This window comes from Lathyrus oleraceus, chromosome 4 (genome assembly GCF_024323335.1).
Source record: "Lathyrus oleraceus cultivar Zhongwan6 chromosome 4, CAAS_Psat_ZW6_1.0, whole genome shotgun sequence".
NCBI lineage: Eukaryota > Viridiplantae > Streptophyta > Magnoliopsida > Fabales > Fabaceae > Lathyrus > Lathyrus oleraceus.
In genome coordinates this window covers 82905682-82918278 of record NC_066582.1, presented here as the reverse complement: position 1 = coordinate 82918278, position 12597 = coordinate 82905682, and the positions used below count along the sequence as shown (strand labels likewise).

At 39.4% G+C, this 12597-nt stretch overlaps 1 non-coding gene across 1 annotated transcript; it reads right to left on the bottom strand.

Moving 5' to 3' along the window:
- Positions 1 to 1528: 1528 nt before the first annotated feature.
- LOC127077261 (small nucleolar RNA R71) lies at positions 1529 to 1635 on the bottom strand. The gene has a single exon (XR_007787128.1). It is a non-coding gene; the product is annotated as a small nucleolar RNA R71 (small nucleolar RNA).
- Positions 1636 to 12597: the final 10962 nt, after the last annotated feature.

Below are 12597 nucleotides of genomic sequence, written 5' to 3'. Positions count from 1 at the left end.
TTACTTTATTTATTTTTCGCACTCGCCTTATTTTATTTATTTTCCGTCTCGCTTTATTTTATTTACTTTCCATCTCGCTTTATTTTATTTACTTTTTGTCTATGCTTTATTTTATTTACTTTCTGTCTACGTTTTTTTTATTTACTTTCTGTCTACGCTTTATTGTTACACGCTTTACTCGTCCTTTACGCCTCACATTCTAAAACAACTTTTCATCATTATCAATATCGTTGTGTTTGTTGGTATTACCATGTCTGGCTAAATCTTTTAAAGGTTAGAATATAAGGATCGTTGTTAAGGAGATGTTTCACATATTGAATCTATAGAATTGCTTTAAAGGCTGTTCTGATTTTTAACTTGAGTTTTCTAAAACAAACTTGGTTAGTTTTAACTATTCAAGGAGTGCGAAAGCACCCTCGCTTAGTTAACTAGGAATTTTTATCACTTTAAGGAAAAACTATTTTTGAATTTTTTTTCGGATGCATTGATAGATTTAAAATTAGGAAACTCCTTGGGTAAAACTTTCCAAATCAAAATCACTTTTCAACTAAGTTTATGAGTCTTATTTCTTAAAAATAAGTTTACTACTTTAGCGTTCTGCACACCTTTTACAAGATATAATAAAAGGCCTTAATTTAAGGGTAAAGTCGGTTCTGAATACTCGAAAGCGACAATTCCTGTTAAATGGATTCTTTTCAAGAGTAGAGAACATTGCCTCATAAGTAGTTCTATTTAGACAATTGAAACATCACTCAACTGACATGAAATACATTCAAACCTGTCTTTACCTGCATTTATTATTTTCCGTTGTTTTGTAAACCCAATATCGCTTTTATACCGCCTTAGATAAACACTGTAACAATAGTAACCAATAGATTAACGATTTGGTCTCTAAGGGATCGATATTCTTTTATATTACTTTGACACGATTCGTGCACTTGCGAATTCACACGATCAACTTTTTGGCGTCGTTGCCGGGGACCAACTTCGTCAAATTTCGTACCCTGTTGTTACACCATATAGACTAAGGCAATATTAGCCGGTAAATGCAAAGAAACCGTAGTACTGGAAATTTAGTAGATCCTTTAGTAGAACCCGAACGTTACACTCGTACACGCCTCTTACTCATCTGAATTAAGAAAGTTATGGTCGAGAATCGCCACCGGAGACCTCTTAAGGAATTTGCCCAACCCTCTGATGAGGAACCTAGTTCAAGTATAGTAAACCCCCTTATTCCTGCTAACAATTTTGAACTAAAACCGTCTTTGTTGCAATTAGTGCAACAGAACCAATTCGCAGGTCTCGCTACTGAGAACCCGAATCAACATTTAAAAGTTTTTATCCAACTAGCCAACACCTTTAAATCTAACGGCGCTTCACCTGATGTGATCCATTTAAGATTATTTCCTTTCTCCCTTAGGGATAGAGCACGTTCATGGTTAGATTCACTTCCAGCTAATTCAATAACTACCTGGGAAGACCTTAGGAGAGTATTCCTTGCTAGATATTTCCCCCTAGTAAGATTGTTGTTCTTAGAAACCAAATAACTAGATTTACTCAAAACCAAGGAGAATCGCTTTTTGAAGCTTGGGAGAGATATAAAGAGCTATTAAGAGTCTGCCCACACCATGGCCTAGAACAATGGCTGATCGTTCATACCTTCTACAATGGACTCCATTATAACACCAAGATGAGCATCAACGTTGCCGCGGGTGGCGCGCTGATGAACGAACCTTATCTTGAAGCTTGTGACCTAATTGAGGATATGCCCCAAAACCATTATCAATGGGGAATTGAACGAGCATCAATAGAGAAAAAGGAGACCCAAGGTGGAATACATGAGATAAGCTCTCTGGACATGATGCAGGCGAAAATGGACGCTTTAGCCCTTAGGATCGAACATATGTCTATAAACACTAACACCGCATCAGTAGTTCACACATAGTGCGAACTCTGTGGATCTAAAGGACACGAATCGGCAGAATATAACCTTTTGAACGACCTGAACACCGACCAAGTGAATTATGCCCAAGGTAACCCATTTTCAAACACTTACAACCCTGGATGGAAGAATCATCCGAATTTCTCCTATAAAAACCAGAACCCTATCCAAAATCATGCACCTCAGAGACCACAAGGTTATCAAGCCCAAAAACCAAATCAACCTATGGAAGTTGTGCCTCAGAAGCCTAACCTTAAGAAGATCATGGAGAGCTTTATATCGGGCCAGACTCAACAAAATAAAGAATTCCTAAACCAGAACATTCACGTAAACGAGCTTATAACGCAATTAGGAACCAAGGTTGATCAGATAATCACTCACAACAAGATGCTTGAAACCCAGATCTCACATGTAGCACAAAACCAAGCCCCACAAACTACACCTGGAGGCCAATTCCCTGGACAACCTCAACCAAAACCTTGAGGGCAAGCTAACGCTATCTCGTAACGAAGTGGGACCGCTTACGAAGGGCCTCATAACCCAGCAACGAGCGAGTCCAAAACTTCTAAAGAAAATATACATACCAAGCAAGAAGAGGAACCGGTGGAACCCGAAAAACAAACCAACCAAGAAGGAGAAGCCAAGGATAAAACTTACAAACCACCAACCCCGTACAAACCACCAATCCCATATTCACAAAGACTTAAACAAGCCAAAGTCAATAACCAATACCAAAAGTTTATAAAAGTAATAGAAAAGCGTCATGTAGAGATTCCTTTCACCGAAGCTATCACCCAAATTCCATCTTACGCCAAATTTCTCAAAGACATCTTAACCAACAAGCGTAGGCTTGACGATCTAAAACCCTTGGAATATAATTTTATTTCCAAGGATAAACTCACTAAGAAGGAGAAAGACCCTGGTAGTTTTTCAATACCTTGCATTCTAGGAAGTCATGTGATCGACAAAGCTTTCCTAGACTTAGGCGCTAGTGTGAGTTTAATGCCCTTAGTTGTATGTAAAAGGTTAAACTTAGGAGAATTACAACCAACCAAGATGTCCCTCCAATTAGCCGATAGGTCTGTTAAGTATCTTGTAGGCATTTTGGAAGACATCCCAGTTAGGATCGGTCACCTTTATATCCCAACTGACTTTGTGGTCATGGATATCAAGGAAGATGACGATATCCCTATCCTTTTAGGTAGACCATTCTTATCAACATCCGGAGCAATAATAGATGTCAAAAGAGGGAAATTAACCTTCGAAGTAGGGGATGAAAAGATCGAGTTCATTCTTTCAAAATTTCTGATGGCACCAATTCTAGGAGATGCATGTTATGCGATCGATATCATAGATGAGTGCATAAGGGAATCTAATCGAGAAGAACCCGTGATCGAACCATTTTCAAACCCGAATGAAAAGGATGATGAGTTAGAGAAAACGGAACCTTACACTAACGAATGTCTAGATCTTACTCCAGACCCTTCACCAAATTCTCAAAAACCAGCTCAAGAACTTAAGGAACTACCCAAGAACCTAAGATATGAGTTTTTGGATGAAGAAATGAACCGCCCAGTAATAGTTAGTGCCACCTTAAACCAAGACGAGACGAATCGACTCTTGAATGTTTTAAGAAGATACCCATATGCCTTAGGGTACAATAACTCTAATTTAAAAGGTATAAGCCCATCCGTGTGTATGCACAGGATCTCGCTAGAGGAGGATTCAAAGCCTTCCAGAAAACATCAGAGATGAATCAACCCTGTTATGAGCGAGGTGGTGAAGAAAGAAGTCCTTAAATTGGTAGAGGCTGGTATAATCTATCAAATCTCGGATATTAAATGGGTAAGTCCTGTACATGTGGTACCCAAGAAGGGAGGCATCACAGTCGTGCAGAACGAAAAGGGCGAGCATGTAGCTAAACGCATAGAAGGCGGATGGCGTATGTGCATAGATTATAGGAAGCTCAATAAGGCAACTAGGAAAGACCATTTCACCCTTCCATTCATAGATCAAATGCTTGAGCGTCTTGCCAGACACTCTTACGTTTGTTATCTGGATGGATATTCTAGATTTTTCCAAATACACACACACCTCGAGGATCAAGAGAAAACAACCTTTACCTGTCCTTACGGAACGTTTGCTTACAAACAAATGCCGTTTCGACTCTGTAATGTGCCAGCTACTTTCCAATGTTGTATGATATCAATCTTCGCAGATTATCTCGATGGAATTATGGAAGTATTCATGGACGATTTCTCGGTGTGCGGGTTAGACTTTGAAGACTGCCTTATAACCTTGAGAAAATCCTAGAGAGATGTGTAGAAGTTAACCTTATGTTAAACTGGGAGAAGTGCCACTTTATGGTTAAAGAAGGCATAGTGTTAGGGCATATAATATCTGAAAGAGGCATTGAGGTCGATAAAGCAAAGATATAAGTTATAGAAAACCTTAACCCTCCTAAGACAGTTAGAGAAGTCTGTAGATTCCTTGGACACGCCGGTTTCTACCGACGCTTCATCAAAGATTTCTCTAAAATAAAAAAAAACCCTGACCGGCCTTCTGATGAAAGAGATTGAATTCATTTTCGATGAAAAATGCATCAAAGCCTTTAATCAGTTAAAACAAGCACTAATTTTAGCACCCATTCTACAAACTCCGAATTGGACTAAACCTTTCGAAATAATGTGTGATGTTAGCGATTTCGGTATAGGAGCTGTTTTAGGGCAAAGAAAAGATAAGAAACTACATGCAATATATTACGCCAGTAGAACCCTAGATGCCGCTCAATTAAATTATACAACAACAGAGAAGGAACTCCTAGCTGTGGTTTTCGCAATCGATAAATTTAGGTCTTATCTTGTAGGATCTAAGATTATAGTCTATACAGACCATGCAGCTATCTGTTACCTTCTAAGCAAAAAGGATGCAAAACCTAGATTACTCGGGTGGATCCTTTTGCTACAAGAATTCGACTTAGATATTAGAGACAAAAAAGGAACAAAAAACATAGTTGCTGACCATCTTTCAAGACTAGAGCATTTGAAGCCAGACCATTTACCTATAAATGATGACTTCACTAATGACAGATTGATAGCTAAGTTAGATACCGTTCCCCTTGAACCTGGTAGAGACAACCTTGGGACAGTTTCATAAATTAGCAGAGTACCATGGTACGCTGATTTTGTGAACTATCTAGCCGCCGATATCATACCACCTGACCTCAACTATCAACAGAAGAAGAAGTTCTTTAAAGATATAATACATTTCTATTAGGACGAACCACTCCTTTTCAAAAGAGGAGCAAATAACATATTTTGACGTTGCATCCTGGAAGAAGAAGTCAGAAACATCATAGAGCATTGTCACTCTTCACCCTATGGTGGACATTCAAGCACACCCAAGACATACACTAAGATCCTTCAAGCTGGCCTTTATTGGCCAACACTATGGCGTGATGTCCATGCTTATATTGTCCAATGTGACCGGTGCCAGCGCGCTGGAAACATCTCAAGACGTGACGAAATGCCTTTGAAGAACATCCAAGAAGTAGAACTATTTGACGTTTGGGGTATTGATTTCATGGGACCTTTTCCATCTTCGATGGGAAACAAGTACATTTTTGTAGTCGTTGACTATGTGTCCAAGTGGATAGAAGCTATAGCTGCACCCACCAATGACACAAGAGTAGTCATCAAGATGTTCAAGAATAATATTTTTCCCAGATTTGGAGTCCCACGACTTGTCATAAGTGATGGTGGATCACATTTTATATCCAGGATATTTGATAAACTATTAAGGAAATATGGAGTAAAACAGAGAGTAGCAACACCATATCACCCCCAGACTAATGGTCAATTGGAAGTATCTAACAGAGAGATTAAGCAGATCTTGGAGAAAACTGTATCAATATCCAGAAAAGATTGGTCTGAAAAGCTAACAGAAGCACTGTGGGCTTACCTAACTACTTATAAAACCCCTAGTGGAACTACACCATACCAGTTGGTCTACGGGAAGTCATGCCACTTACCTTTTGAACTCAAGCACAAGGCATATTGGGACATCAAGACCCTGAATTTGGATTACCTAGAATCTGGCAAGAAGCGAATCCTTGATATCCACAAATTGGAGGAACTCCGCCAGAACGCTTACGAGAATGCTGTTATATATAAAGAGAGAACCAAAGCTTGGCACGACAAAAGGATTGTGAAAAAGGAATTTAATATAGGCGACTATGTTCTCCTCTTCAATTTGAGATTATGACTTTTTCCAGGTAAGCTGCTTTCGAGATGGATAGGCCCCTTTAAGGTTTCCAAAATCCTAAAATCTGGAGCAGTTGAAATCCGGAACAGTTCCTGTAATCCGTTTATGGTAAATGGAGAAAGACTGAAGCAATACCAAGGAGGTGACATCCCCACAGAATGCCATGACCAAACTCTGATCCACCCTCCAGTTCCTACCTCTAACATATAAAGTTCGAATCGTCAAGCTAACGACGTTAAATAAGCGCTGCATGGGAGGCAACCCAAGATTTCTTTTCCTTTGCTTTACTTTTACTATTTCAATTTATATTTTTATTTGTTTTATATATATGTATATCTATATGGAGACAAACAGTTATAACATTTGCGATTTCAGGTGTCCTCTGTTTCTAATCTAACTTTACAGGATGGAAAATTGCGACACTATGCCATTAATCTTTCGTGACCCAGTTCAAGAGCAGCGCTACGCCATGCTTTCCCAGCGGCCAATGCTACCCACCAGATATCCCGACTCGAGCTGCATGGAGGCATTAGGCATTGAGCCTAGTGTTAGGAATTTGTGCAATCAGTTGCAATGGGATGAATATATTGATGCTATGCATGTGACTTACATGAACCTGACTTTGGAGTTCTTGAGCTCACTGACCTACGAGCCTTATGTTGGTCACGCTAGTGATGGTGGATACATTAATTTCAGATTGTTTGGGGAAGAATACACCTTCAACCACAAGCGTTTCGGTGACTTTCTTGAATTTCAGACTGCCTATGATGCTTCATCTAAGCTCCCCATGAGCTATTTCCTGAGTCTAGACGTCGAGAAGTTTTGGAGTGATATTACATGTGGAGGTAGTCCTGACCCTTCCACCCAAATCTCCAACACGACTCACAACCATGCTTTCAGATACTTTCAGATGATCATTGCCCACACCTTTCTGGGGAAGAGTGACACTGATACGCATGTGAGTGCTGAAGAGATCTTCTTCATGTACTGTACCACTCAGTCACACCCAGTAGATTGCGAAGCTTTCCTGATCGAGAGTCTATATCTTAATGCTCGCTCCGCTGCGAGCCTTATATACGTTGGAAGCACGGTGACTCATATAGCCTCAACCCTGGGACTTGATAGAAGACTATCTCACCTGACGTCTTACTGCAGCTACGCCTTGATGGACATTGACTTCTGTCTGGACCGTGGACTCATGAGGAGATCTTCCTTCCAACCGGATCAATACAGGCTCTTGATCGAGGGTGAGACTATTCACTACTTCACTCTATCGGACCCTCAGGTAACTTGTGTTATTGATCAGGCCAACTGGGCCTACACCATAGAAGGGAAGGGAGAGACAGTATATGAGCCAAAAATCGCACCTATCAGAATCAAAGTCCACACCAACAATCTAAAGCTCCAGAGTCCAAGCATGCAGTCTGAACTGGTTAAGCTTCGTATGGAGATAGCCCAACTTCTCCAGGAGCTTGCTGACGTTGCTTTGCAGGTCGAAGTATCAGTTGCCTCACATGACACTGAAACCGATATATTGAATGATGAGATCACGACCTCCGACACCAGATCGCAGAGTTTCGAGGATACGAAGTCGAGGAGACTCCACTATACCCTGAGCATTGATGCCATCACCAAACGAGAAATACCGTTTGATTTTCCTATTTTCCCGTTATTTATTATTTATGCTTATTTTTATTGTTTCCTTTGACATTATGCTTGCTTTATCTTTCCTAAGATCTCTGGACCAGTGACTTATTATTAACTCTTCATATATATATATATATATATATATATATATATATATATATATATATATATTATTATATATATATATATATTATATATATATATATATATATATATATATATATATATATATATATATATATATATATATATATATATATATGTGTGTGTGTGTATATGCATTAGTATTATTATATTTTTATGTCCATTTTATTTTGTTTTATTTTATTTCACTTTACTATTTTATTTGGTTTTATTTTATTTTATTTTGCCAAGCTAAAATAAAAAAAATAGCATTCATAGAAACCTATGTGCACCCCCCCCCCCCCCCCCCCCCCCCCCTTACAAAAATGAACACAAAAAGATTGAGGCCCAAGTAGCAATGACCAAATCCGAAGACATGGCGGGCGCCATAAGCTTCATGGTGGGCGCCATAAGCTTCATGGAGGGCGCCATGATATCTGCAACTTTAACGGGATAGAATCCCTAATTTCACCATTTTCACCTTCTTCAACCTCTCCAAACCCATTTTCTCCTTTTCCCAACTCCACCCAAGTTCAGAAAAAATCTCAACTTCCTCATTTTGACTCCAAGCCATTACCATTTCCAAACTCCACTCAACCGTCTCTCCACCAAAACCCCACTAAAACTCCATTTTCATTTCCTTTCTATAAATACCCATTTTTCTCAACAATCACCATTAATGGCCGGAATGGAGTTCAACAACATCATTCTTCGTGGAGGAAAACCCGGAGAGCGACAAAACAAGATTTTGCAAAAATTGCAATCTCGGGAGATCCTTGCTACCAGGTATGTCGACGAAGATTGTTTGTACACTTTAGGAACATACCATAGTGTTTTTCACATGCTTGATACTTTAGGATTACACGATATTTTTGCTAGTAAAGCACCCACCTATGATAGGCTCACTAGGGAATTCTTAAGTTCCCTAATTTACACTGCTTACCCTGGCACTACTAGCACAATAGGTACCATTTGTTTTAGAATGTTTAATGTGGAATACGAGTACACTACCGATGCTTTAGCGGGTTTGCTAGGAATTCCTTACGGTGAGGATGCTATCTGTGAGACACCCTTGGATGCTGAATGGGCACTCGAGGCATTTACTTTTTGGAATAGATTATCAAATGTGACTGTCACTTCCTTTGAAGGAATTTTGGCTTCTAATGTTCATAACCCGACCATACATATTTTTAGATACCTTTTGGCATGTACCATATTTGGCTGGGAGAATTCTAACAAAGTAAATGCTCGTGAGTTGCTGTTTTTACAGGGTTGCCTCACAAATCGCAAGATCAATCCTATTCCTTTTATGTTGGCCCATATGTCTTCCATTCTTAAAAAGGGAGGAACCATCTCTTTCAGTGGTTTGATTACTTCCATTACTAGAGCGTTCAATCTCAACACTGAGTTAACCACCTTGGAACCACTCCTTCACCGTACCATTAACTTAAAGTTTTTGAAAGATATGAAATTATACAAGGTGCGGCGAGCAGATGGTTTTCACGTCATGATACATGGTGCAACTGTACCCAGTGTTATGTTACCTTGCTCTCAGTGTACAGATGTGCGACATGCAAGGAACTCGACGTATGATCTTGCTGCTCCACCCTTTAACGGTCTTTTGCCATATAACATTCCTATGGACGATGAGCAAGGGACCGATGATGAGTATGACTGGCGCGATCGGTCACCTGCTCATGATATTCCTACTACATCACCTGTACACACTACACCTTCTTCCTCTAACCATTTTGCAGGTACCACTCCCGGTTTTTACATCAACGAGGAGATGTGGCGCGAGAACCTGGCTCGTGAGGAAAGGCGTGACACCCTTCTGAACACCATAAACCAACAACTAATAGATAATATGAGTTTTATGGTAGCTTCCCAGCAGCGTAGTGAGCAAGCACATCGGACTATCACCGAGTCCTTACTTACGATCATTAATGATCAGCATCTCCAGCGACAGGCTAATGAGCGTCACTTCGCTCTTATCGAGGCCACACAAGGGTCTCTCTTAGGTCGCTCTCAGCAGCTGCAGGAAGGACTTAGTACTCGTAGCAGACGTCGTCGACTCAGGCATCCTGACCAGGGCGGTGATGGTGACGGTACCGGTGATCACCCTTAGTCCTCTCACTCTTTCTTCCAGGTTACTCCTATCCTATCTCATATCGAAACATTGAGGACAATGTTTGGTTTAAGCAAGGGAGTAGATTTTTATCGCTTTCCTTCATTTAGTATGGTTTGTTTGTTTTAGTTGTTTGTTTTTCCTTTCGATAAAATAACATGTGTTTGAAGAGTCATCTGTGTAGTGTATCCGTATTTCTCCCATTCCTTTAACCTTACCAAAAAAAATTTGAGCAAAGAAAACAGTACATCTTGAACATTCAGGCTATAAGACAGGTTTATGACGAGAGGTAAAAGACTTGGGAAAACTTTTTCTAAAAATCGGTATTATCTTAACACCTTAGGCTTCATGATTATGAGAGTAGATCCCGATACCCCATATGTTGTGGCCCCAATTTTTGTTCCAAATAAATCCTTAAGTAGTTTATCCTTGCAGTAAGCTCCGGCTTAAGCATGCTCTACATAGAAGACCGATGAAAATAAGTGAATGATCACAAAAATTCCTGCTTTGTTCTGAAGTCATATGAAAACTGGGGCTTGGTGACTCTCACACGGTCATTTAACTCAGCAAAACAAAGACATATGCGGAACATGCAGAAGAAAAATAAAAAAAATATATGTATGTATATATATAAATAAGCCTATTTGTTGGTTGGTTTAGAGGTATCTGGTGCTGAACTTGATGGGGTGGATTTCAATCCAATCCCCCACAACTGCAAATTGGGTTAAATAAAGGGGTTACACCAACTTATGTACCAGAGCCCCATGCTTATAAAAATGAAAAAATAATAAGCTTATTTTGTTGGTTGGTTCAGAGGTACCTGGTGCCGAACTTGGTGGGGTGGATTACGATCCAATCCCCCACAACTGCAAATTGGGTTAAATAAAGGGGTTACACCAACTTATGTACCAGAGCCCCATGCTTCAGATCATAATCACTAACCGGTCACTTTACTCTGAGTATGTACGGATAACGGGCATAATGTGATTGCACCTGAATGAAAAGGACTTTAAGAAAACGAAAAGAAGGCCTAGGTATGGTGGGGTAACGTGGATTGATTTGTATAGGAACGAAGCCTACGACCGCGTTTGTGGGAAGTGTCACTACAATATCCTTAGTTCGATTCTTTAGTACCTATCGATACATTCCTTGAATTAACTTATAAGTCTTTTTACCATGAATTAACTCTAGTTGATACTATTTTTCTTGCATAAACTCTAAAGCGTTTTGCTTGAGGACAAGCAAAGGTTTAAGTGTGGGAGAATTTGATCACACTGAAATACACTGTGTTTTTTACTCGGATTTCACATGTTTATTAGGACTTTATTATCATTTTTTTGTATTATGCTCTCTTTTATGTTGTTTTCAGATATTTAGCACTTTCAGACCCTTTTAGAAGAAACGAAGCAAAAAGACCTAAAATTGGGGTTTTTCGACGAATATTGTACACATGGCGTTGCACATGGCGACCGCTATAAGAGAAGCCATGACTCATCAGCCCTAAACCAGGAGGTAACCGCCACACTTCCATCATCTTCCCCATTTACACACATGGCGGGCGCCACGAAGGGATGGCGGGCGCCACCTTTGGAAATCATGTTCCCACTAAGGAGAAATTGAAGGGCACCATGGTCTTTGCAAGCTGCTGAAATCCTCTATAAATAGTTCGTTCCATTTCATTTTCAAATCAGCCAACTTAGTTTACAACACTAAGCCTATATTTATCATTTGTAAAAGCGGTAATCCGTCAGATCAGGGGGTTATCGCACCTTAGTGAGATTGAGTTGGGTCACTTCGAGTTGTTGTCGTCTTTATCTTCAGAGTCAGAGGTTTATTTTCCTTGTACCAGATTTAAAGCCCTCCGTTTGGAGCAGGTTCTTATTTATCGCTTTTATGTATTTACTCGTCTCGCTTTACATTATTTACTTTCTGTCTACGCTTTACTTTATTTATTTTCCGCACTCGCCTTATTTTATTTATTTTCCGTCCCGTTTTACGTTACTTATTTTCCGTCTCGCTTTATTTTATTTACTTTTCGTCTCGCTTTATTTTATTTACTTTCTGTCTACACTTTATTTTATTTACTTTCTGTCTACGCTTCATTTTTATTTACTTTCTGTCTACGCTTTATTTTTACACGCTTTACTCGTCCTTTACACCTCACATTCTAAAACAACTTTTCAGCATGATCAATATCGTTGTGTTTGTTGGTATTACCATGTATGGCTAAATCTTTTAAAGGTTAGAATGTAAGGATCGCGGTTAAGGAGATGTTTCACATATTGAATCTGTAGAAATGCTTTAAAGGCTATTTTGATTTTTAACTTGAGTTTTCTAAAACAAACTTGATTAGTTTTAACTATTCAAGGAGTGCGAAAACACCCTGGCTTAGTTAACTAGGAATTTTTATCACTTTAAGGAAAAACTATTTTTGAAACTGTTTTCGGACGCGTTGATAGACTTAAAATCAGGAAACTCCTTGGGTAAAACTTTC